At 55.4% G+C, this 21,788-nt stretch overlaps 1 long non-coding RNA gene across 2 annotated transcripts; it reads left to right on the top strand.

Annotated features, from left to right (window-relative positions):
• The first annotated feature begins 6,635 nt into the window (after positions 1-6,635).
• Positions 6,636-8,550, top strand: LOC147351322 (uncharacterized). Of its 2 annotated transcripts, none has more exons than XR_015146862.1 (3): positions 6,636-7,083; positions 7,219-7,303; positions 8,229-8,550. It is a non-coding gene; the product is annotated as an uncharacterized LOC147351322 (long non-coding RNA). The 2 variants fall into 2 exon arrangements; XR_015146863.1 differs by having other exon boundaries at positions 6,735-7,083; positions 8,133-8,550.
• The last annotated feature ends 13,238 nt before the right edge of the window (positions 8,551-21,788 follow it).

The raw sequence follows: 21,788 nt of genomic DNA on the forward strand, positions 1-21,788 counted from the left end.
CCCTTGGCCCAGTGTCTCTGTCTTGGCTCCGGGCAACCCCCGTCTCTCTGTGGATGGAGAGGCCGGCAGCCCCCTGTGCCTCCATCCAGAGGTTGAAGGGGAGGCGTGGAGGAGCCCTGAGTCCTAGCCCGGGGTCCCCTGGATCCCACCTCCCTCCTGCCAAGTGGTGCCCCCCACCCCCACCCCTCGTGTCCACTCTCTCCCATCTTGCACACTCTGCACCGGTCGGCCAAAGCCCAGGAACCACCCAAGAAACACCTCCTCCTGGCAGACCCTAAATGAGATCCCTACTCTCTTGGCCCCTGTGACACTGGGCATGCTGGTGGGAGCCCCAGGTCCTGGGCTTCCCAATAACATCAAGGTCAGGAAACACCTTCTGAGCCTCTCGGCCACCATGGCGTCTGTGGGCATCAGCTCTCCTGCTTCCTGATGGTGCCCGTATGCTGAGGGTGCTTTCTCCTCCTCTCCAGTCTGTGCTTTCCTAGGACATATATGGGTCCCTGGCCCTCTCCTGCTGCTGGTCTGGGCTTCCTGAAGCCTCAGGCCCCTGCACCCCAATGCAAGGGGACCACCCACCTCTCCCCTGTCCCGACCACCTGAGGAGTCAGGCTGCCCCTGCAACCTCCAGCTGGGGGCTGCTCATCATATGCCCCAGACCTCATTTCCAGCACCATCGGTGCCTGCCCGGAGGAGCCAGGGTGGGATGGACCCCAGGTGTAGGGGCCGTGTGCTCACCAGGGCTTACCCTTGACCCACACCTGCCTGTGTGGTCCACTGGGACCCAGGGAAACCTCCAGACTGCTGCATGTGGGAGTCCCTGTCCTGGCCTCCAGAGGCCAGCTGGCCCCCAGGTGAGGGCCCCTGTGGACATCCCAGGCCAGACTGGATGGCCTGACACATGCACTGTTGCTCTGAGCCTCCTCTTTGCTGGGTGAGAGTGGAGCCTAGAGTCAGATGCACCTGCGGGGCTTCCCTTCCAGCTCCAGCACCAGGAGGCTGCCCCAGAGCTGAGGGACTGTCAATATGTAAACTGACAGATGCTGAATCACACTGAGGTGACCGCTGGTGCGGAGGGAAACAAAGGGCAGAGCTGGGTCTGGGATGCAGTGTGGAGGGGCAGAGGCGGATGAACTGCCGTTTTATCCAAGGTGTTTGAGGTCGGGGTTGAGCCAGGCCTTGAGGAAGCGGGGAGCTGGTGTGTGGGAGGAGCAAACAGGCCTGGGAGGGAGGGGCGGTGGGCGGGGACAGTGATGGAACACCACGTGACCTTTCCCTTTGCTGTCTGTCTCCTGGGCACTGAGGAAACCACTCGGTTTTGGAGGAGGAGCAGGGTCTCCTGGAGACAATTCGTTTCAACTGCCTGCTGGCTGGGCCATGTTTCCACGAATGTGGTCCATATCCTGTCTGTTGTCTTCACCTACTGTGGCGGGGATGGCAGACTAGTGGCTCCCAAAGGTGTCCCATTGGGATCCCTGGAATAATTATCCACATAATCCCTGTTACCTGACATGGCAAAGGGGAGTTAAAGCCACACATGGAACTTAGATTGCTAATCAGATGAGATTATTCTGCTGGGCCTACTGTCATTATGTACATGTGGGCCTCGCTTCAGTTGCATCTGACTCTTTGCGACCCTACAGACTGTAGCCCTCCAGGCTCCTCTGTCCATGGTATTCTCCAGGCAAGAATACTGGAGTGGGTTGCCATGCCCTCCTCCAGGGGATCTCCCCAACCCAGGGATCAAACCTGAGGCTCCTGCAGCTCTTGCATTGCAGGCAGATTCTTTACCGCTGAGCAACCGGGGAAGCCTATTATCATCACAGGGGTCCGTAAAAGAACCCTTCTAAGGAAGAGAGTGAGAAGAGTGAGAACCAGAGAGACATAGTGTGCTGGCTGTGGAGGTGGAGGAGGGTTCTCCAGACAGAACCAACCCCCAACACTCGAGAGCCAGGGGATCATAACCTTGTGCTGCTTTCTAAGCCACAACAAGTTTGTGGGAATTTTTTGCAACATCTATAGGAGACAAACGCACCCAGGTACCTCCTTAGCTGGGATGAAGGGGGCTTGGCGGGGTCCCCAGGCAGCCTGAGTGCTTGTGAATTCCCCCTAAAATTGTGTGCAGCGTGCCGTGAATGTGCCTGTGTCTGTGTTTTTAGAAAACTGGCCCCCAACTTGTATCTGACTCTCAGAGTTCAGTGATTCCGTGCAGGCGGAAGCCACGGGGCAGGTGTGGTTTTTGATGCAAGGGACATCCCCATCCCGTCCGTCTCTCTGTCTGTCTCTCCTTCTCTCTCTGCCCTCCACCCCCCATCCCAGGTGCTTCCCTCTTGTCTCCGCCACCCGATGCTACATTGTAACTGGTTGCCTTTGAGCTCACTGCCAGGAGAGTCCAGGTGTGGTTCCAGCACTGCCTGTCCTGAGTCACCTTCTTGCCCCAGGTACCAAGGGTGATGACGGGCCCCGGTGGTCCAGAGACCGCCTACCAGGCCCACCTGCAGCCCCCCTCTGCCCAGTGTCCTGGGCCTCTCTTCCTTGTGGGTGGCCCCTCTCAAGCCCTGCACATGCCTCCTCCCCATTGCTCTCTCCTGTCCTGTCTGCGGACCGCTGCCCCCCTCCGCCCCCTGCCCATCCCATCTTCCCCAGCTTCTCTTCTTCTCTGGCTGGATTTTGGGACCTCACCTGTCCCCCCAGCCCCGCCCTGCAAGATGCCCCATCTGCCCTGTGTTTGGGCTCCACTCACCTGCACAGCTGACACAGATGTGGCATGACAGGGTGGGCTCAGAAGGGCAGGGACAGTCTCGCTGGGACAGCTGCAGGTACAGCTGGGGGTGGGGCGGGTCTGGACTCACTGGTTCCTCGCTGGGCCACGGGAGTCCTGTCATGGCCTCTGATGGCTTTGCCCCTGGAGTGGGCCCACTTTGAGATGGGAGTAAGTACAGTAAGTAGGAAGGCCAGCCCAGGGTTTTCCCCATCAAACACTGCGTCCTGCCACCTTGAATGGATGGGTGGCATTTTCTTACCCTCCAAGATGACCCTCAGTGTGCTCCAAAGTGTTGCCAAGGCACTTCCAAGAGAAGGCCCCTCCCGGAGGCCCCTCTGTCCTTTGCCCTCCCCACAGCCTTAGGGGAAGAAGGGCAGAGTGGGACGGTACCTCTCTGCCCTGAGAGGGCTCCCTGGTCCCTGTGTCCACTGTGCTCAGCACCCAGGAGGCTGGTGGAGGGCTCTCACTACAGGATCTGTCCCCAGCTCCCAGAAGCTGAGGAAGCCTGCACCCCGGCCTGCACGGCCCTCGGTGACTTTGAGCATGACACGGATATGTGGGTTTCCCAGGTGGCACAGTGGTAAAGAATCCACCTGCCAAGCAGGAGATGCAGGAGACGTGTGTTTGATCCCTGGGTTGGGAAGATCCCCTGGAAAAGGAAATGGCAACCCACCCCAGTATTCTTGCCTGGGAAATCCCACGGACAGAGGAGCCTGGTGGATTACAGTCCATGCGGTCACAAAAGAGTTGGACACGACTTAACAGCTATCAGCAGCAGCAGCACAACAGCTGTCCTGCTTGTATCCTTGTGGTGGATATGTCAGTACCGGACCCCCACTTGGGACCCCCAGGTGGGACCACCGCTCAACACCTCAGTGGACAAAGGACAGTGTGTGGAGGTGAGCGGTGCTGGGGTGTCGGGCTTTGGAGTCCACAGCCGGCATGTGTGAGCCTGGGCTCCTGTGTCCCTCTGCAGGGTCCCCTCTGTGGAGAGCAGAGATTGTCCTGGATGTTAAATGGCCTTTTCCCTAGCCGTCTCCTTAGCTACCCCAGGGCCTGGTGGTATGGGTGAGGGTCTCCCTGCCAGATAGGCTTGCAGCCTGACCCCACGCTTGAGGGCAGGCTTACATCCCAGGACATGTCAGCGCCCAGAGAAGAAAAGAGATTTACACCAGATTATTGCCCAGTCCCTGTGCGAGGTCAGCGACCCACAGCCCCAGTCTTTTTTAGAACGGAAGTCGGAGGACATTGGGCTGGGCTGAGGTTTGCTTTCTTTCTGGCTGGCCTTTCCTGCTCACTGAAGCCAAGCGTTGAAATGTCCAGCCCCCTCGCTGCAAATATATGAGGAACTTTGTAGTGATCATGAGCGGGTTGGCAGCTTTATCTCTAACTCACTGAGAAAAGTCCAACCTGATTGTCAGAAGGACACACGCAGGCTGGTGCAGTCAGTGCCCAGAGTCCCTCACACTGCGGATGCTGGGAGGTGGGGGTGGGGGTAGGCAGAAACAGAGAGACATGCCCCCACCATGTCACATGATCACACATGTACATTGGCATTGACCCTGACCCTACGCCTTGACCTGGACAGATCAAGGGGAGGTTCCAGGCCTGAGTCTCTGCAGGGTGCCTGGGTCCTGTGCCGACACTTTGAAACTACTGGGAGATTGCAGCCTGGGAGCCCGTGCGTGCAGATGCGTGTGCGTCTACTCGTGTGTCTGTGCATGGACCTGTGGTGCGTGTGTGTGTTCGAGGCTAAGAAACGATGGGAAGGGAGCGGGGTGGGCTGGCTCGTCCACCTGTCATCCCTGTGACCTCAGTCCCACTGGGCCACATCCAGGTCCCCAGGAGTTTTGTGTCCTTATCCACAAACGGAGACAGTTCCGTAGTTCTCCCCCACGCCCCCACTGCCCCCACCCCAGGCCTTCCTGGCTCTGCTGCTTGGGCTGTGGAGGGAAAGTTGGTTGCAGGGAGGGCCTGGCCCTGTGTGGCCGAGCATCCAGCTGAGGCCCTGGGGCCTGGCTCCCAGACTGGCTCTTGGGGCTGTGACCGCCTGGGGAGGACCTGGGCTGAATCCGGCCCTGTCGAGGCGCCCAGGGAGAAGGCTGATGCGTCCCACGGGTGGGGGCAGGGAGCCCCTCATTAGAGCTGCAGCTGACACAGAGGCTTCCATCTCACTAATTGATTAAACTGTTTAATTCAGGCCTGTGTGGTGGGAACTGGCCTGGCCAGGCTGTCAGCATTCCCTTCTGCGGAGTAAGATTTGGGGCAGCTTTCTGCCTGAGCAGTGGTTCTGGGCGTCATGTGACAGAGGATCCGTGAGATCAGTCATGCAGGCCTGGGTGCCGTCCCCTCCCCCAAGGCCGCCCTTCTGAGCGGCTGTTTTGTGTGGTCATAGTTGGCGGGGGCCCCCAGAGAGCTGGTGAGACCCCCCAGAGGTGTGAGCTGACATTCACTCTGAGCAGAGCCTGCTCTGTGCCGGCACGATCCAGAGTCCCTGCCTGCTTGGCGATTCCACTCCGGATGGCAGGTGGCTAAGTGCTGTGAAAAATCAGTACATGGTAGTAGGGGGTTGGTGGTGTCTGTGGGGCTTGTGCTGGGGCAGAGGCCAAAGGAAGCCACCTCGAGGGGTCCTGAGAGTCCTCTGGGCAAGGGGCATGCAGCCATAGCCCTGAGCACTCTGAACACCCATCACCCCCATCTCCCCTCCCCAGACCTTCCCACCAGGACAAACTCAGCCGGCGATGCAGGATGCAGGTCTGGGTCTCCCAGGGAGGCTCTGAGCCCTGGGAGGAGGGCAGGACCTCAGTTCCCAGTGGGGCTGATCCCTCCTGGGCCATGGCCAGCGCTCCTGGGGCTACACCTGCCCCAGGGTGCAGCCTGTCCTTCCTCATGCAGTCACGGGTGAGCGTCCACCCAAGGACAGATTGGGCTCCAGGGCTGGGGACGGACGCGGAGCCACACAGGGGACGCACCCCGAGCAGCAGCACGTAGAGTGGGGGCCTGGGGAACGTGAGGAATCCGGTGTCAACACTGGCCATTGTGTGCTGCCCCCGGGCGGGCGGCGATTTATAAAAACAGCCGTGATCTGCCGCGTATCCGTGCGGTGAGGTCACGGCTGCCAAGGGCTTTGGAATTTCGTCTTCACAAGAATTTTGCTTACCAAGCCACATACTTTCCTGGTCATCAATTTGATTGGGGTAAGAAGAAAAAAATGCTTAAAAAAAAAAAGCCTCTGTGGGTTTTGTGTGAGGGATGGAGAGGGGAAGGCAGAGAAACAAGACTTCAGGGCCAGAAAGGCAGGTGTGTATGTGTATGTCTCTGTGTGTGTGTGTGTGTGTGTATCTGTCTGTCTGTCTCTGTGTTATGGCCCTCACACCTGAACCCAGAAAAGGCGTGTGTGTGTGTGTGTGTGTGTGTATCTGTCTGTCTGTCTGTCTGTCTCTGTGTTATGGCCCTCACACCTGAACCCAGAAAAGGCAAGTGTGTGTGTGTGTGTGTGTGTGTGTTGTGGTCCCAGCTAGACCCCTGCAGTGTCAGAGCCGGGGGCCCCACGGCCCCTCTGCAGCTCCCTGAGCTGCGTCCTCGGTGGTCCTGTGGGCCAGGGCTGGGGGCAGTGCAGAAGGACGTTCCCATGCCAGCATCCTACCGTGGGAAGAAGCACGGGGGCCTTCACCCCTCTTTCCCTTTTAGCTCTGCTGAACTGGACCAAATGTCCAAAAGGAGCTCTACCAGAAGAGGGAAATAAAGAAAATACAGACGAAGTAAAAATAGTCCAGGGCACATTCCTGATCACAGGTAACTGGTGTCGGGCAGGCACCTCCCCCCAACCCTATCTTTTCTGTTTCCACCTGGGCATCTGCCTGGTCCACCTCAGTGTAATTCAGACACAGAGGAGAGGAGACACATCCCAGGCCAGGGGTACTCGATGTGATCACGCCATTCATAGCAAAGACCATGTGACTTCTGCCCCCAGCCCCCACAGGAGGCTGTCGCTCACCGGCGCCGGTCCTCTGCCACCAAACGCCCACCTCCTCTAGCATTTGACACCGAATCAAAGGGAAAGGCGGGACACACGCTGATCACACATGTGCAAGTCGTTATCATCGCGGGGTTATGAGCTTATAAATCCCACTCAGTGAGCGGCGAGCTCCCAAGGCTGAAGGAAGGTCAGCCAAGCCCACGGGCGGCCCCTTGGCCCCAGGTGGAAGCACTTTCCTTCTAGGGCCCCCAGGGCCTGCGAGAAGCCTCTGCCTCCACCCACGTAGAAGAGGCCGAACCCGGGACCGGCCTGCGTTTCCTGATGAGATAGCGAGTACATTCTGGTGAGATGTGAGGGAGCCGGTCCAGCCATCAGACTCGTGGCTTCCTGTCCTATGTGAACTGGCCTGGCCTCTGGGGGGAGGTTGGGGGTGGAGGGCTGAGGACATGAACCCCACCATCCCTGTTTTTCTTGGCAGCTGGGCACTGGCAGCTACCTTCCACCTCTGGAAGGGCCTCCGCATGGACTGGCTGCAGATTCAGGGGGAGTCCGCGCTGATCCAGGTGGGGCAGACCCTGAAGGTCTAATCATGGGGGGATCATAGGAGATGGGACTCCCCCCCAGAGGCCCCTGCTGGTAAGAGGGACGACAGACTCCTCTGTGTCCCTTGTCTAAGTGGTGACACCTGAGCCTAGCCCGAGGCACTTTGGGGACCAGCATCAGGCCCTGGGGGGGAACCTGGCAAACTGTCCCGCCCAGGGAGGAGGAGGGCCCATGCCTGGGGAATCTTAGCCAAAGTGCAAGGATTGAAGGATGACCCTCAGCCCAGAAAGTCTGCGGCTCAGAGAGGTGGCCACTGCCTCGCTCCCCATGTCCTTGCTGCTCCCAGGGCCTCCGCCCTCTCCCGCTCCATCTCACCAGACTCACAAGTGTTGATACTAGTGGGCCTGGGGCTGGAGTCCCCCTGCCCCTCAGCCCAGCACACCCGGACTGAAGTCTAGCTCCCTAGCCCATCCCGGGGCGATGAGCCCAACCAGCCTGAGCAGCGACTGTGGACAGACGGAAACGGGTGGAACTGAGTTCATGGGAACTCTTCACCTTCCCTCCTGGTTCTGGGACGCCAGGCTTCTCCTCTCAGGAAAGCCTTTTCCAGGGGCTTCCCTGGTGATCCAATGGTTAAGACTCCACACTTCCACTGGAGGGGGTGCAGGTTCGATCCCTGGTCAGAGAACTAAGATCCTGCATGCCACACAGTGTGGCTAAAAAAATTGTTTTTAATAATAAATGTTAAAAAAAAAAAAAAAAAACCCTTGCTGGGCCCCTTCCCTGAGTTCATTTTCAGGTCCTCAAAGGCTGAAGAGGTGGGTGGACTAATTGTTCAGTTCACAGCAGGGTGTGTCTGTGAGCAGTCAACTCTGGCCAGAGAGCTCTTGGATTTGGCCTTGAGATGAGGTCAAGCATGACAAACCCATGAAGATGTTCCTCCAGGCACCTGCCCACACTGCTGCCTGAGACCCTTGCCGCCTGCCACCAGGACCAGAGGATGACCTGAGCCTGACAATCAGACTCTCTCACCAGGATTTAAACCCAGCTTTGTTGGGGTCTTGGCACCGGACAGTGGATAACACCCCTGCCTGCGAGACACCAGACCCGTCCTGGGTGGAGACCCTCAGCCCACAGGATGCCCTACTTCAGGCCTGGTTCGTGTTTGCTCCTGGCATCTGTCAGGATGACAAATGTTGGAGCGATTTTAAAATCTGGATTTAAAGGGCCTTGTGAAGGAAATGAAAATCAGAGCAATTGAAACAAACTCGCTGGATCCTTTGGGGAGACAATTGCTGGACTGAGGGCAGCTGTGGGCGGTCTTGGCTGTCACGGCCCTGGCCTGGCTGGGCCAGCACTGCTGGTCCCGGACATGGGAGGAAACAGGAGGGAATTTGGTCATTGTTGTTGCTCGTTGTTCAGTAGCTAAGTTGTGTCTGACTCTTTGCAACCCCATGGACTGTGGCATGCCAGGTTTCCCTGTCTTTCACTGTCTCCTGGAGTTTGCTCAAACTCATGTCCATTGAGTTGGTGATGCCATCCAACCATCTCATCCTCTGTCGTCCCCTTCTCCTCCTGCCCTCAATCTTTCCCAGCATCAGGGTCTTTTCAAATGAGTCAGCTCTTCGCATCAGGAGCTTCAGCTTCAGCATCAGTCCTTTCAATGAATATTCAGAGCCGACTTCCTTTAGGATTGACTGGTTTGATCTCCTTGCTGTCCAAGGGACTCTCAAGAGTCTTCTCCAACACCAGTTTGAAAGCATTACTTCTTTGCTGCTCAGCCTTCTTAATGGTCCAACTCTCATATCTATACATGACTAGTGGAAAAATCATAGCTTTGATATATACAGAACCTTGTCAGCAAATGTGGCCATTGGGCTGGGTGAACTGGCAACTGCAGGGAGTCCAGGGTCAGGGAGGAAGATGAAGATGGTCCGTGCAGAGTGGATGTGGGGAGCAAGTGATCTTGCATCTTTGGATAACCTGGAGTAGGCTCAAGGGCCATTTTTGTTGAACTGAATCCCTTCAGCGCAGTTTCGTGGAGTGTGAACAGAGGGGCAGAGAGGGTCAGGAAGGGGAGGTCACGGTGGGCTGGGACAGTGTGGATGGCTGCTGAGGCTGCAGGAGTCTCAGGAGGTGGGCTGGACAGTGCACACTTCCTGTCCCTGGGCTGGTCAGCCTGGTACAGTTCAGGGGTTGGGGGGAGCAGACAGTGGGCCCCTGCCTCCTATCCCCCAGCATGGGCCTGTCATCCATGGGTGCCTGGGATGTCCATGGCAACTCCAGGCAGCTCAGAGTCCAAAGGCAGCACCCCCGAACTTCAGAACAACCCTGAGACTCCAAGGTCACCCCAGAAGCTGTGCACAGGGCATGGTGAAGCGGCCACCTCTGTGGTTCTGCCAGCCTTAAGACCAAGGACGACGGTGTCTTGAGTCCTCTGACTCCGGAACCTCAGAAACCTAATTGGGTCTGTAGCCAGCCCGGAGCTCTGGTGAGACCCACTGCTGGGAGCAGGGTACCCTGTCTCCATCTCCCCTCAGGTGAGAGGCTGTCTGGGACACAGACCTGAGCCTCAGGTGACCCCTCCCCTCATTCTTTCCACCCAGCCCGAGGTCTCCTCCTGGGGCTCCTCCCAGAGCTCTTCCCTAATCCTCCTCCTGAGGGTCCTCCCTAGTCCTCCCCCCAACTCTTCTCCTAGGACTCTTCCCCTCCTAGGGTTCCTGCCAAAACTCCTCCCCAGCTCTCCTCCCGGGGCTCCTCCTAAGGACAGAGTCCAGAAGAGTCAGGTCCCATGGCCAGTGGTGATGGATGTCCCTGTCACAAAGGAGGGGAGGCATGGGAAGGGATGAAGTTTCCCACAGGTCCGGTTTCCCTCTTTTGCCGTCACCTGTCGCCCCTCCAGGGGGCCCCGTGGAAAATGAGGAACGTCCAGGTGGGCTCAGCTGTGCTGAGAAGCCCCCAGACGGAGGGTGTGAGGTGGGTGGGGGCAACATGAGACACTAAAGGGAAGGTAGGTGGTGGGCAGTCCGGGCAGAGGTGGGGGTGGGCCTGGGTCAAATTGACCAGAGCAGAGAGGATGTACTAAGGAGAGGGCCAGTGCTGAGGATTTAAAAACAAAGCCTTTATAGTCTTAAACAAATGTGAAAAGTGTGCCATGAAAGAAACATGAAAGTCGTAAAAATAAGAGAAATGAGCCATCACCCCATCACCTGTCACGCTGATGACATTTAATTGCAGCCAGTTTAGTGGTGGCTCTGGGCACCCTCATCCCTGTGGCCCATGTGCTTCCTGGTTAAGACTTCCGAACAGGGGATTTAGTGACAAGGCTGGGGTTTTGGAAGGAGGATGAGGCGAGTGTGGGAGATGGTGGGGGGTGGAGGGGCCTGGGCTGCAAGGCTGGGAAGCACGGGGATCAGGAGGCTGTGAGGTTCCTGGCCAAGGGGAACCTCCTCAATCATCCGAGCTTCATTTGTGCGATGGAAACACCGTGTGCAGGGCACACACCGGAACCTGCATTCTGCTTACGGCACAGCCACTCAATGAAACATACACTATTGTCATACTCATTTGCTCAGTTGGCAAAGAACCTGTCCACCAATGCAGGAGACATAAGAGACTCAGGTTCGATCCCTGGACTGGGAAGATCCTCTGGACTGGGAAATGGCAACTCACTTCACTCTCCTTGCGTGGGTAATCCCATGGAGGGAGGAGCCTGGCGGGCTACAGTCCACAAGGTTGCAAAGAATCAGACGCGACTGAGCACACACACATGTACACACGTCCTCACTGACAAGTGAAGAAACCATAACAGAGAGGGTGAGCCACTAGTCCAAGGCCACACAGCTGAGGAAGTAACTCAGAATTTTCAGGCAACATTCACAACAGGTACTGTACACATAATGGTTGTGATGGAGCCTGATCGACTCTAATAATTGAGGTCTCTGCTGCCCTCGGTGAGTTTGTGGTGAGAGGTCTCCCCTCTCCCGGACTCCTCAGCAGCTCAGAGGAAGATGACCTTGGCTTGCCAGGCCCCAGGGCTGGGCTGTTCCAAGTGGCTCCTGGGGTGATCTCTAGTGAGTGTTGTCCTGGCCTGTGGACCCCTCATGTGCTTGTGGGGTCCAATTGTCCCTTCCAAGCTGGCCCACTGGTCTCTTAACCCAGAGGTCTTAGTCCAGCTGGCTGGAGCAGACTGAAAGCTGTTTTGACCCATCTGGCTTCACTTTACAGCATCCCTGGCTGGCCACTCACAGCAGAGCTCGGGGTCAGAAGGGAAGGTCCTCCCCAAGCCTGCTGACCGCTCTTGGATCTCAGACCTAGTGGGCCCTCTCTTCTGCAGAACCGGAAACAGGGCAGTCACCCCGGGGCTGGCGGGACAATGACCACCACGAGTCCAGGTCCTGCAGCAGGCAGGAAGTGTCAAGGCCGGGCTCGGGCCGTGGATCCACCAGCAGTGGATTTGGGCAGCCCCTCACCCCAGTGGCTGCGGTGCCCACCTGCAGCGTCCCTTTGCCCCAAGCTGAGCCTGCGTGGCCAAGCCGGCGTGGCAGGCACTCTGCACACATCTGGCCGAGCACAGCAGGCCATGGCGTGGTGGTGTCATGGCCCAGGAATGCAGGAAGACAGTCTGGGGTTCTGGCATGGAGGCATGGCAATGCACCAAGAATGTGTCTCGTAGAAAGATAATTATGCGTTTGGGGAATATGCGTAAGAAACCCGGTAGATGCCACCGGTTCTGTTTATTTTACCAAGAGCCCAGGCGACGGCAAAGTGGCGCAGCTGGGAAAGCGTCTCTCCCCTCAAGGAGATGAAAGATGCTGGCGGGTACCCAGCACCCGCCTTGATGTGGGTCACTGTCCTCCAGGGGCTGGGTATGGGCGGCCTGGGGGTGGGGGTGGGGGATGCGTGGGAGGGAGGTGGGCGTGACACGGGGCCCTGCTGCGGCCCTAGAGGAGGCAGGAGAGAGGCCGCAGGGGCCTCGGGCGGCGCTCAGCGTCAGGCTGATTTATGGCCGAGTGCACGGGCAGTGGGCAGGGCGGCTGAATGACCCATTGTGTGGAGGATGAAAGGCCAGCAGAGCGGGCTCAGTGGGGAAAGATGTGCATTTGATAACCTCTATTCCATTGTGCAAACTTGGAAATCACAGCAAAGATCAGTCAGGGAAAGCAGCGAGGTCTCACTAGCAGAGCTGACGACCGTCAGCCTGCTGGTACGTTTCTTTCAGAATCGCTTAAACCATATGTCTCTGTGTGTGTTTATGCATGCGTGAGTGTATTCCCATGACAGGGGTCATGTATATGTTTAAACATTTATTTTATTGTGGTAAAATACACACAACCTAAAATTTACCATTCGAATGTATACAGTTCAGTGACATTAAGGACCTTCACACTGCAGGACAGCCAGAGCCCCCGTCCGTCTCCAGACCTTTCTCATCTTCCCGAACTGAACCTCTGTCTCCATTGAACACCAATTCCCCTTTCCCACCCCCCATCTAATTTTCTCTCTTTATGATTTCATCTACCCTAGGGACCTCATGTGAGTGGAATCACACTCTATTTGTCTTTCATTGACCGCAGTGCCCTCAAAGTTCATCCACGCTGTAGCGTATGCCAGAATTTCCTTCCTCTTTAAAGCTGAATCATATTTCATTGTCCAAATTTTGTTTACCCATCCCTCCATCGATGGACTCTAGGGCTGTTTCTACATTGTGTCTACTGTGAATTACCCTATGAACATGGGTGTGTAAATATGGTAAAATGTTTTGTTTCAAACAAAACACGTTTCCTCTCTTCCAAAATGTTCTTGTTTCCTGTCGCATCCCAGGGACCCAGGAATTGGCAGAAGTGGCGCACTTGGAACCCACGATATCCTGGGTCTTCAGGGTTTCACGTTTGGAGGTCAAGTTCTCTCCAGCCTCACCGCCAGCCTGAGTCTATTTCTTTGTTTCTTCTTCTGACGATAAACGTGTGTGCCAGTTAACTCTGACAGCATGACGGCTGGGCTTACAAACTCTGCTCCTTGGTTGGAGATGCCACTTCTGCCCTTGGGCACTTTAGGCCCACAGACTCCCAGACAGAATGCAGGGTGCTGGGGTTCCCCTCCTCATCTGATGCTTTCTCTGCTCTCTGAGAGCGAGAGAGGAGGAGGGTAAGGGCTCCATCCTCTGCTGGGACTCCCGAGGGAAGACAGGCACAGGATTGCCAAGCCTGACCTGCAGGGAAGGGGCCTCGGCCGATCTAGGGCCTGGGCCCTCAGCGTAGCTGGTCCCTATGTCATTTTTGTTTCTCCAGCGCCTGCGCACTCTGGCAGTGAGTTCTTCATGAGGATAGATTGTGTGAAGGATTCATTTCCTTTTTTCCTTACGAAAAGGAATGTGGTCAGGCAGAACGTTGAGATAGAAGTAACCAGATAATAGCAGAAGTTAGACTTTAGACCAAAGTCTAACCAACAGGAGAACTTACAAGATGTATTGTGAAGCTGGACAGGAGAAGGTTTGCAGAAGGGCTTCGGGAGAGGCCCATGGTGGTCTGCATGGGGGGAAGTGCTTGATGAGAATGGGGTACAGGAACCTGTGAGTCCCCAGGAGACGTCAGAGTCAGGGGCGCCCTGGAGGAACCTGTGTGGAGCCTCAGAGGGGGTCCTTGTCCCTCCCTCAGGCTTCTGCTTCCTGCGAGATAAGATGCTGCACCCTAGCTCTGGTTTGCATAGGAGTGGGCCCGAGGGAATCTCCAGCAATGAGTGATACTTGTTTCTGGATGTGTCTCGGCCTTCCCTGAGTCAGGGGATGTGAGATTCCTTCTTCAACACTTTTGAGAACATATTTTGAGGGGCTTGTTTTTTAAAATCACAAAATGGGACTTCCCTGGTGGTCCAGTGGTTAGGAATCCTCTCGCCAATGAAGGGGACATGGGTTCGATCCCTGGTCCAGGAAGATTCCACAGGCTGCAGGCAACCAAGCCCATGCACTGCAACTTCTGAACTCTCTCTAGAGCTTGCGAGCTACAACTATAAAAACCCGCATACCTAGAACCAGTGTTCCATAAAAAGAGAAGCCGCCACAGTGAAAAGCCTGGTCATTGCAACTAGAGTAGCCACTGCTTTCCACAACTAGAGAAAGCCCATGCACAGCAACAAAGACTGAGCAGAGCCAAAAATATATTTTAAAAAATTTTAAATAGATAAAACCACAAAATGACTATTGTTCTCCTACTTAAAAAAAAATAAGTAAAAAAAAATAGCCACTGGGGTCACACCCCAGAATCATCTATTTAATCTTTGGTGTAGATCGTTCTCTTCACTTGTAAATACACACAGGTATGTTTTCAGGCTTTTCAAAATTAGGATCACATTATATCTACTGTTTTCTGGCTTGAGTTTTAAAATGTAATGTCTTGCAGACAGATTTCCATGACCACAAATGAAGGCTAATAATTGCATCAGATTTATTTTGCAAATACAGTTGATGGACACTTAGGGTTTAAGTCTCCCTTTTCTCCTTGAATGATAAGGAAGGCCATGGTGACCATCTGATCCTTCTCTCATTCTGTCCTTCGCACAAACTCCCAGAAGTGTTAGCTTGGGGAACAGAGAGGCAGCTTAGTATTGGAGTGAGAGGATGTGCCTGCCCCCCCCCCAGGCCCTAGCCACTGGCTCACAGGGCAGGGGGCTCCTGAGGTCCTACTGCTCCAGGCCCATTGAGGGTGTGGAGTTTGTTGCTGTCCCTGAACACCGGGAAGTTCACTGCATTCTAAGATACAAAGCCCTTTCCTGGTACAGAGAAGGTTCTAGAAGGAAAGAGGAGGCTTCGCCTCACGGTAGGCCAGACCCTCCTCTCCCCAGCCCCTCTCTCTCCTGCAGAGTCTTTTCCCCTTCCTGGTCACAGCCCATCTGTGTGGACACCAGCCTGTCCCCCACCACCTTCAAGAAGGCTAGGATCAGAGAGTGTACCCAGGGAGTCCCGCTCACTGGCCAGCCCGAGAGGCCATGGTGGCTGATCTCTGTGACCTCAGGGCCAAAGGTCAAGGGGTGGGGGGCACAGTGTGCAGGGCCCCAGGAATGCAGGCGTTGAGAGCTCAAGGGCATCACACTGGCCACTGTCATCCATGCAGACCCTCAGGCCTGCTCCACAGGTGGGGGGACTTCCTCCCTGTCCTGGTTCCAAGACTTCTCGGGCCCCACCAAGCCCGTCTTGGAGACCAGTCCGCCTACCGTTTCATGTCGGCTGCTCACTTTGAAACCCAAGAAGTCTGATGATAATATCGCCTGGGACAGAGCCGGGTCTGCTGCTAATTACCATTTGACATTCTGGCTGAGTCCAGCGTGGGTGGGGGGGACCATGAAAAGCTTATTCATCTGGCTCAGGGCAACTTCAAATACAACTCCCCCTCCATGGGCAGCAGGGGCCTGCACGACGGACGCCTGCTGGGTGTCCAAGGCTGGCTGAGAGGGAGAAGCTGGTTGGAGGTGAAACAGATGGAGATTCATTCTCTGCAAGAAGGTGCTGCCTGTTTCTCATGATGGGGGCTGGTCTGGGCTGGCATGCATCTCTTTAAGACCCAGGAACCTCATGGGGCTTTCAGGGAGTGGGTGAAAACCCCAGAGCTGAGGCACGTGGTCCCGGCAAGGGGCTCCCTGGGCAGGTGACCAGGAAGGGTGTGCGGCCTGGGTGTGTGTTGTCGCCTTCAGGGAGGCAAACACATTCTCCATCTCCCTCCTCTCGTGCAGCTAGAGACGTACCAACCGACAGGCATGGGGGGCAGGAATCCCTCTTGTAGATCACTGTCTGATCTAGAAGGGCCTCCACATTGGTTTTCTCTCTCTCGTGTCTGTGTGTGTATTTTAGGAAGCTTTTGCTCTACTGTTTTTCCTACATGGTGGTTTAGTCGCTAAGTCCTGTCCGACTCTTGCAACCCCATGGACTGTAGCCTGACAGGCTCCTCTGTCAGGTTGATTCTTCAGGCAAGAATATTGGAGTGGGTTCCATTTCCTTCTCCAGGGAATCTTCCCGACCCAGGAACTGAACCCAGGTCTCCTGCATTGTAGACAGATTCTTCACCGACAGATACGAGGGAAGCCCGTTTTTCCTACATAGACAAACTAAGTGTACAATTTTGTCCTTTATTTGGGGCTGAGCACGGACAGGTTCTGGTCCATTTGTTCTCCTGCCGAGTATTGGCCATCCCCATAATGTCAGTCCTGAGAACTGGATACCAGTTCCCCTTTCTCTAGATGGATCACATTCCTCCAGAGTAGTCAGTGGCTGCACAGGAAAACGATTGGACATCCAATGCCCTGATGCTCATGGTCAGACACTCCCTGCCCGCCCAGCTCCTACAGGGTCCCTCTGGACACTCCCTAATTTGGACAACCCAGCAGCCTGTGGGCCAGAAACTCAGAAAGGGCCAAGTGGGTGGGCACAATGGAGCACTGTTCAGTCCTGAGAAGGAAGGGCCCACCGGTACGCGCTACAGCACAAGGAACCTGGGGAACCCGCTGCTGACATGTGGCCACGTGTTGTACCTTTTATGATCCCATTGATACGAAGCATCCAGAGCAGTCAGACCTACAGACAGAAGGCAGATTGGTGGCTGCATAAAGCTGAGGATGGGGAGTGACTGCTAACGGGTACAAGATGTCCTTTTGGGGTGATGACAATATTCTGAAACTAGATAGAGGTGATGGTTTCACAACATTGTGAAAGGACTCAATAATTTTCTATGTGGATTTTTACCTTAATTGAAAGAAAAAAAAGCTGTTTGAGAATTCCCTGAGGCCAGAGGCCCAAAGTCCTCCAGGGCTGCACACCTTTGTTTACTGGAAACTAGAGAGAAACTGATTCTGGGAAAGATTAAGGGCAGGAGGAGATTGGGGAGACAGAGGATGAGATGGCTGGATGACATCATCGATTCAAAGGACATGAGGTTGAGCAAACTTGGGGAGACAGTGAAAGACAGAGAAGCCTGGCAGGTTGCAGTCCATGGGGTGGAAAAGAGTCAGACACAGCTGAGCGACCGAACAAGAAAGAATCTCAGATTCAGGGTGTGACCTTGGAATGTGCCCCTTCCCCTCCAGCACTGACCCTCCCAATGGCACTTGGGTGCTTGGGAAGAAGTGGAGCCAGGATGGGAGGAGGTAGGGCCAGGATAGGAAAAGGAGGAGCCAAAGCAACGAGAAAGGTTTGGAACTCGGATTAGATGTCGCCTATAAAATATGTGTATGCACGCACGTGTGTGTGTGTGTGTGTGTGTGTACTCAATCATATCCAACTTTGGGACCCATGGACTGTAGCCCACCAGGCTCTTCTGTCTGTGGAATTTTCCAGGCAAGAATATTGGAATGGGTTGCCATTTCCTAGTCCAGGGTATCTTCCAGACCCAGGGATCAAACCCACGTCTCTTGAGTCTCCTGCATTGGCAGGTGGATTCTTTACCACTGCACCACCTGGGAAACCCCATTGTAAAAATATTCTAGGTTTAAAACTATCTGTCTTATTTCTAAAAGTTTATGCAATATTGTTTTCATGAGTAAGTATATTAAGAATAACTAAAGCATGTTTGTTCATCTGCATTCATTTTCTGAGATTTTAAGCTGTGCCAGTGCTGTGTCTTAGGCACGGCCCTCACACAAATAGAGCTGATTGGTTGTGAGAGGCACACACAGAGTTTAAAGTTCTGGGAGTAAAATGGCAGTCCAGGGAAATCATTCAGAATGTGTCCCCCGATCAGACATGATTAAATCTCAAGGGTGTGGAGTGGGATTCATAGGAGGGCCAGGTGGACCAGGGCTGCAGCCAAGGTCTTCAGAAGAGACGGGGAAAAGTAGTCAATCCTGGAAAGTGGCGGGGACCCTGTGGGTTAGGGCTGGCGGCTGAGCCTGAGTCACTTCCAAAGCCTAGGGTCAGCTTAGGTCATGACAGCCCCCTGCTGCCCAGCATTCCAGAGGGAGGAATTCTTTTTGATGTCGGATTCCCTTGGGTTCCCTTTTAGGGGATGGGTCACCACGTGTCCCTACCTTTGAGAGCCTTGGCTGTTTGGGCTAAAAAGCCAGGCCCTGCAGCTTCTTCCTCTTGCTGGCACCATGTCCTGCTGCAGGCCAGGGACACAAGAGGAATCAGGACTTTGGCTCTGAGCTTGCAAATTCAAAGTACAGCCAGCACCATTTCATTGCCCTGTAATTAGCTGCGAAGTGACAAGAACCTGGACACGACCCAAACGATAAGCATAGGGTGATAATCAACACCGCTCTGGTTTGTATGGAGCCTTCTGCAGAGTTCTAGAAGAGTCTGGGGAGTCCCAGTCACGTCCAACGGGATGAGAAATACTGCAGCTTGAAGACTAGATATTCCTCCAGCTCCCTCTTCTCCTCAGGGTTGCACAGCCCTCCCCGTGAAGAGGGTTTCATGTCTGAAACGAGCAGCAGGGTGCAGCTTAGCAAACTGCAAGCCGATGAGTCGGACAGACACCCCTGTCCTCTGGCCGCTGGCCTGAGACCAAGCAGGTTGGGCTTGTGTCCTGGCTAAGCTGGAGGCTGGAGACTCAGGGTCCAAACACCATGGGTCCCTAACACCCAGCAGACCGCTTTTTAGATGTTTAACAACCGATGCAACTGAACTGAACTGAACAACCGATCAACTGTATCACTCATAGGACAATGCTCAAGAACTCCTCTCGTTTCTGGTAAAGAACACACCTCTCAGTGCCTGTGTAGTTCAGGCACACCAGTGATTCCATCCATGTTTTGTGGGTCGACAACCACCACCCCCCTACCCCGCGCTACACACAGCACTGCCCTGGGCTGAGGACCCAGGTGGCTCTGCAAGGACTTTCCTCCTCCGCCTCCTCCAGACATCACCCATGAGGAGCCCGGGGGTCTCCATGACCATCATGGGAGGAGAGTGCCATCCATTTGGAGAGAAGCAGGTGGTGAGGGTCGGGAAGAGTGACATCACACTCCAACAGTCCTGAGTGACAAGTGTTGACGATATGAGCCGCGAAGATTTCCCGGTGGCAGCGAGTGCCTCGGTCCTGAGCGCCAGGCTCCATGCTCAGCCCCCCTTCACCCCAGACATACACACGCTGGCCAAGGGTTGGCTTCGATAGGAAGCTGCGAAAGGGTCTTGTAGGCAATACTGTGTGCCATTGTGAATTCCAGTCTTCCGAAAAATCATGTTTCTTTTGTATTGTGGTTCACAAAGAGGATGAGGAGGAGGGAGAGACAGCAAAAGAGAAGAGTTCACCCCACAAACCAATGCCTCCCGCAAAACCAAAAGCCTCACAGGAATTATCTCTAGACATTTCCACCGTTTTCTCCCCAAGAAATCTGAGATGGGCAGGAAGGGAGGAGAGGGGTGTGCCTCATTGAGGGTGGGGCGGCATTGGTCTGCCTTCCTGTCAATCTTCCTCAAGCCCTATCATGTTGGGAGTTTGAGGCAAGGCAGACTTTCTGGGGCTGCGGGGGTGGCGTGGGGGCGCCGATCAGATGCCATTTGAATCTGAGCAGTCTAGGCTTGAGTGCAGGAAGAAGCCTGGATGGTGGAGGCAAACTCAGGGGTCTGCGTTTTCTGTGAATTTTTCTGAATCTTTGTTCAGGGCTGGGTGGTCCTAGTCCCAAGTCCCTGTCCAGTATTTGTACAGTGACATTAAACATGGGGAGGTGTGTGAAAGTGTTGGAGAAAGTCTTTTCAGCTTGGGCAGTTCCGTTCCACCCCACCCCCACCCCCTCCCCCACCACAACACACACACCCGGGGTCATGAGCTGTGTTGTGAACTTGCTGGAAGTTCAAGGGTGAGCAGGTCTGGCATGCCTCCCACGCTCCACTGTCAACAGTAAAACCCGGACACACAAGGACCCTGGAAGCTTTACATCCAGTGCCTGCTGTCCAGTGGGGTGCTCCCTGAGATGCAGCTAGCTCTCATTCATTCTCAACGGCATCTTGGGGCAGGAGGTGGAGGGGGGGATGCCTCCAACCCTGAGCAGAGCTGAGCACTGCACCACAGAGGCTGCTGGTGTCTGTCCTGTGTGACTCAAGGAATCAGCCTGTCCTGGAATCTTGGAGCTGCAAGGACAGCAGCGTGCTCGCACTCCAGTGGGTGACTGTCCTCTGTTTTGTCCCTTTAAGGCAGGCATCTGTCTTCCTTAAATGTTCTCCTTGGGGACAGTGAGTCAGAAAGGCAGGTTCTCAGCTCACATCAGGGCTGCCACTCAAGGCTGTTCAACTTTAGGCCAGTTTCTTGGCCTCTCTGGGCTCCTCAGGGAGCAGAGAAGGTGGGCATAGAGTGGGCTTTCATCACACAGCTCCCTTTGCTTCCTTGTTTCCACTTTCACTCCTGTGTGAAGGTGTTTTTGCTGGGAGGGGAGGGGGTTGAGGGGCCTTGATGTGGACAGAAGGGTGCCATCCTCAGGGGCACTGTGGCCCAGGGGTGGGGGCAGCCAGGCTGGCAAGGGGAGGGCATGCGTCTCTCCATGGTGGGGTCTGAAGAGAGATGGGTCAGGGGTGACAGGACACAGTGGGTTCCTGTCCCAGCCCTCAGGACGTCGCCCTGCCATCCAGGGTCCACGCTGCCCTGAGCCCTCCCCTTCCTGAAGCTCTGTGGGTCCTTCCAAGCTCAGGGCATGTCAGGGACTGGGAGGGGCCTGCCTTGGAGGCCTTCTGGCTGCGGAGATGGGCAAGGGGCTTGGTTCAGACCTTCTGTGTGACGCTGTGGGGGTTTAGCTCAGGGGCAGAGCTTTGACTGCAGAGTTTCGGTGCAAACAAGATGAGCAGGATATTTCTAGATGACTCCCTCGGCCAACCCAGGGTGCGGCTGGCCGTCGCAGTATCTGGGTGACTGCCGGCTGTCTCCACGGCAGCGGCCCCTCCCAATGCCACTCTGGAGCTCTTGTTAGCTCAGGGACCCATGTGGGGTTGCTGTGGAGCTGGGGACCCGAGGGGCCTCTGGGGCCGGAGACTTCAGACCCCCAGTGTCAAAAGTAAATTAAAGGCAGGTGAAGAATATGTGTGGGGGCAGCCAGGGCCCCTGGACGACTATGGCCTTGCAGCGCCGGGTGGCTTTATGGGCCCTCTTACAGCTGACAGGCAGCCCTGGTGGGCAAACACTGAGAAAATTGTGATGGGAGCGGAGGACTGTTGACCAAACTGAAAAAAAGGAGGCACCAAGCCTGAGAAAAGGCCAAGAAGGGCAAACAGAATGAACGCCGACCCCAGCTCTCACTGGACCCTGTGCTGACTGGAGGCAGCACTGGCTAGGGGGCAGTGCCCGCTCACTCCCAAGGGTGGGCACCATCTCCCGTGGAGGCTGGGGAGTGCTGGCCCACACAAGCCCCACCCCAGTCCTGCCTGTCCTTCCTTAGAGACCTTGGAATTGAACAAAAATCAAGCGAGGACTTGTCAGAAACCTTAGCCTGTATTTCTTGTGAATCTCCTTAAGCAGCGGGACCAGCTGTGGGGCCTTGGATGTCGGCATGATGGTTGTGGAAACACCTGCAAGTTTTTGACATTACTCTGTA

This window comes from Bos grunniens, chromosome 19, assembly GCF_055505025.1.
Source record: "Bos grunniens cultivar Pamir isolate PY7600 chromosome 19, Bosgru_T2T1.0, whole genome shotgun sequence".
Taxonomy (NCBI): domain Eukaryota; kingdom Metazoa; phylum Chordata; class Mammalia; order Artiodactyla; family Bovidae; genus Bos; species Bos grunniens.